Genomic DNA, 5000 nt, shown 5'->3' with positions numbered 1-5000 from the left:
CTCCCAGTGGAAGAGCAGATAGCTACTATTTATACCGGAACAAGAGGATATCTTGATTCGTTAGAAATTGAACAGGTAAAGAAATAGTTCAATCACCCCAGAATCGTCGAAATCCCCTCGAAATGGAGAGCGGCGCAAGTCTCACACTCTTTCTCTCACTCTCTATCCTCTGTCTTTCAGATTTTCCCCTCGTAGCTGATACAGTGAAATATTATTATGTAAGGGAGCTGATCCACAGGATTCAATGGTGAATTCTGATTTCCCCACAGACTGAACCAAAGGAGAAGAATAGAATAATTCACTGGTGCAGGCGGAGCAGCAAACCTTCGTAGAAAAGGGAGAGGGTATACCTAGAAATGATGAAATCAACCAGCACTGCCTTGCTAATTGAATAAAGGAAGATGCCGACTACTTTCTGAACAGAACAATGAGAGTCCCGAACAATGGGAGAATGGAGCTTCCCGTCTATGAACTAATCGATCGACTATATCGTATCGAGCTCAAAGGTTTGTGCAACTTATCTATCAAGCCACACTTCTTTACTTCGAGATAGCGCATTCCACACTTCTTTACTTCGCTATAGAAGTAGGATCCCTGCCCACAATACAATCCGTAGTTTACTTAACTGATATAAAGAGTTTCCCCTGCCTGCCCCTACTATCAATTGATAATACATAAATGATCCGGGGCTAGTGTTGGGTAGCCGGGCCCACTAGAATTCAAGTGCTTCTTATCGATTCAATACGCCCTTAATGGATCCCCGTGCTTTATCTCCATTGGGTGGAGCAAGACCCTTGTCCTATCTTTTCTTTACAGAGCAATAGAAATGATGGTTGCCCCTCGCTGCACTGACCAATGATATCTCAGAAGAGAGAAAGACTTCTATAACTTGCCAATGATATCTAGTGGGCACTACGAACTCCAGGCATACTGTACTTGACCACCCTACTTTGCTTTGTCCCTATTAGGCGAAATCAATACTTACTTTCAATTGGTAGAGAGGAAGAAGAGAACTGACACTAGTAATAGGTTGATGACTTCTCTTAACAGAACTGACACTAGTAATAGGTTGATGACTTCTCTGACTTAATAGCTGGCCGACTTCTCTTCATGGATCACCGTTCTATATAGTTAGGCGCAGCATCGCGTTTAACCACCTATCCCTATTCCCTCAATCGATACCGTCCAACTATCCTTTTATTGGGACAGCAGCATACTTCTCGTTAGGGACAATAGTTCCTATACTTAACTAACCTCTGTGCGCAATCACTTTTTGACACATCATTCTTTCAGCTTTTCGTTCTTGACGACTCTGTTTGACGGAGCCTGACCTTGAACTAGCTTTTTGCAACACAAACCACTATCTTTACTTTCCTTTAGCAATAGTATCTAACTATCAATTCATAAGAGTCAAACGGGTGGGTCCATCCCATCTATCGACAGGTCCTGATACCGGATCTGGGAAACAAGCAATACTCGTCGCAATTCCTTAATGAAAAACAGACCTATCTTCTCTTGAAAGACTGTCCTTTCCTCGCTTGTTATTGTGATATCAATGAAAGAAAGCTGGATACTGACTTCTTCCCAAGAGCTCTATCAGCCCTGAATTCCTTAGCCATACGACTCTTCCTTAGTTTCCTAATGCTGGTGGCCCTAGCTAGTGGTGAGACGGGGCATATACTATTCTCGGTCTTATAACGAAGAGGTTGCCTAGTTTGAACCGAACACTGTACTTGATCTCTCGTCCTATCACAAACAAGTCTCTTCCCCCGAGTCCTAGTAGACTAGTCCAAGTAGTCCGGGACAATAGCGTCCCGTCTCTTCGCTGACCCCTGGCACACAATCACTATAAGACAAAGCAAGACAAACCTCTCTTATCCTTCTCGGCTAGAAGTTACAAGTTTCCTGTTCCGGTTTCGGCTTGAGGGAAGTGCCTGAAATCGATTCAATTCTTATCTCCGATTTCGAACTCCGGCTGGATTCTTATGACCAAGAGCTATTTTATGGGTCAGAAGAATGGAAGGACAACGAGAAGATGGTTCGGTTGCTCCTGCTGGAATATTCCATTTATTTAATACTCTGACTCGCGTAACCCCGAATGGCAATGTTGTTATTGCGGTTGGTCAGATCAATAAGACAACAAGGGAGTCAGAATATTCTGATAATAGCAAACAGGGCTTTGGAATCTATGGAAGGAGCCTTCAATGCTTCTCTTCTCCAGTGTCAACCATTAGTCGATAACAGAATGAAATGCCACAATGAAGTTGAAAAAGAGAGTCATTAAAAAGAGGCATGCTTGAAAAAGAGTACAGATAATATGTTATGGATGTGAGGAGCCTCACCCAGTACTTTTCTTACAAAACTCAAAAACTCTACTCTCCTTTCACAGCCAACCCACCCATTGCTTTTTCGAGCTCGATAAAAAGGAAAGTTCACGTGCCAATCCTTACCATTGGTAACTGTAATTACCAAGCCTAATCTTTCACTGAATACCCAGTAAAGCAAGCAAGAAAGAGGGAAGGAGCAGCTGTTTTCGAGCTAGGCTCGATCCCTTTTTCATCCACTTCTCGCTATTTGTAATTCTACTTGAATTAGTTCTTCCTAAGTTTAGTGAGGTGAGTACTGCATCCATAACTAGAGGACTTGCTTTTCTGCTTGGCTCCCAGGGGAAGTTGGATTGGATAAGAGGAATTGAAGCGCAAGGAAGGCAGTCGGTATTCAAACAACTATTCAGAGTTCCCAACTCTGGGTAAAGGAAATCTTTACTTGACGACTGAACCAAATCCTTTGCCTTTATTTATTCTATTATTTTTATATAGATCAGCTGAAAACAAAAATACTACTACGTTGGGACAATGACCCACCTTTCTCTACTCAACCTGTCATCTTCTCTCCTCGCTCCCTGGGACAAATAAGACTATTTATTAAGTGATAAACAAGAGAAACTAGTGATATTATCTAAGCTTCTGGCCATGTCTGATTGGCATTCAAGTCTGCCTTCCATTGCTTGAAAAGGCCTAGCACCGTAAGTAGCAATTGGCTATGTCCAAACTCAAACGTCGTATTTTATCTAAGCACAGGAGTCGTAATAAGGAAAGAAGACATAAGAATGGGAAGTATCCGCTAGTTATAACGTAGTATAAAGAGAGCTATTTCATGGATCTTGGTCACAATAAAAAGAATCCAATAATGATCTATCAACTAAATGAGTTGATTATATAATCCCGTATCTTCAAGGTTGTTAAGATGATTTAGTAGATGTGTCGGTATCGTTTTCATCTGCCGTTGGGAGTGACTGCTTTGCTAATCTATCCTTTTATCCTTCTTTTCGGAGACAAGCACATATTACCGTAACCTAGTGATTAATATATCCTGTTGGTACTACTTCGTCGAGTAATCAATCCTTTTTCCACTCTTGTTCTGAGGTTGTCAGCTTCCTCCGATGGCACCACTTGTACTCTCTGCCGGAATCTGTAGACATAGTTTCTGGGCGTCTTTAAAAACTGATCGACATAGTTGTCACACACAAACCTGTGCAACGGCTTTGGAGTAAAAGAATCTCCTGCCCGGTCACACACATCATCTCGAGCGCGGAATCTACTACTCTAACAAGATACTCGGCTCGGGTAAATCATGCTTTCGTTATGCGAGGAAAGTGAAAGGAAAGAGGGAAAGGGAGACACTGGGCAATCCGGAATCGATGAAATCACTGTTTTTTCGCCTTGTAATATGTCTGGTTACATTCCAAAGATGAATCAGACCAGGAGATAGATAAGCGCTATGGCGGACACATGAAATAAGAATTTGAAAAGTAATGATCAACTTTATGGATCCATAGGTAGATTCACTTGTGAAGCTATGGGATGGGACAAGATTCAAAAGTACCAAAAGTAAGTTAAGTGGGACGCTGAGTTCATTGCTGCGATCGAGGGTCCAAAGCCAGCCAATTTGATGACCGCGTAGGAACGGGTTCCGAATGCTCACAATAATGTAGTTGGAAATGACAAAAGGCTCCTAAATTGATACCTAATAATAGCTTAGCAGCTCCTTCGTTTTACTAAAGAGCCAAGTTCGGACAAGCAACTCGGAAGGAGGAATGTGTTGAGATGCCTATGCCTAAGAGAGATAAGCGGAGGACGTATGATAGCCGAGAGGATGTCGGTAAACGACGGAGTTTAAGGAGTTGTTTTTGAATTCGGCATGGCATATTTCATTTTTTTTAATGAGAACGTCGTCTCCTTGCTTACCCGCCTGGCCAATGGAAGGAATTAATTACCTTGGTCAGTCAGCGAAAGAAAGAATCTCACCAGTTCATCATCCCAATCCTTCCTATTAGTTTCATTAATTAATTCAGCCCCAGAGTGTTGGCAATCAAGGGCCAAGAAAGAATCCCAAGTCTATCCTATCTCGCCACGGTCGAAAGCACAATCCCTTTCTCTTCCTATACCGAAATCGTCGTTTCATTCCTCCGCAACTTCTATCGCGGACATGATCCAATTTACCTTGCAAGACAGATTAAGATATAACTTAAGGCTTTCCCAAGCTGGCGCATAACCTCTGGTAGAGGCATTCACCCAGAGACAGAGAAGTGGGAAACCGCGGATGAAAAGAATACCGAGGTCTTTGATAGCAAACTTCTACGCGAGCTTTCTAACTAAAAGGAATCTCTTATTCATATGGCATAAAATGGAAAAACTTGATGGAGATTTCTTCTCAATTTCCATGGTACAGTCCCTTTGCATGCTACAGTTCCATTACTTACTACCTGAATTTGCTATATACGAAATTCTGACATCTACGGTACTTGTCGTCTACTTCTGGTGGAAGCAATTCCAAAGGTGAAGATAATACTGAGCCGAATAGTAATGAGGGGAATGCAAAATCTAGCAAAGGTAAGAAGGGTCAAGGAAGAATAGCAGTGACTTATAAAAGGAAAGCACCGAATAAAAGGAAGGAGATCCGTCTTTCTTTTTTGCATGTGGTCAATGCGTTTGCTGATT

At 42.1% G+C, this 5000-nt stretch overlaps 1 pseudogene; it reads left to right on the top strand.

Moving 5' to 3' along the window:
* Positions 1-102, top strand: part of LOC119321259 — a 1274-nt pseudogene extending 1172 nt beyond the window's left edge.
* The last annotated feature ends 4898 nt before the right edge of the window (positions 103-5000 follow it).

Source organism: Triticum dicoccoides, chromosome 6B (assembly GCF_002162155.2).
Source record: "Triticum dicoccoides isolate Atlit2015 ecotype Zavitan chromosome 6B, WEW_v2.0, whole genome shotgun sequence".
Classification (NCBI taxonomy): Eukaryota; Viridiplantae; Streptophyta; class Magnoliopsida; order Poales; family Poaceae; genus Triticum; species Triticum dicoccoides.
Note: the sequence above shows the minus strand (reverse complement) of the source record. Positions and strands in the feature narration are given on the sequence as shown.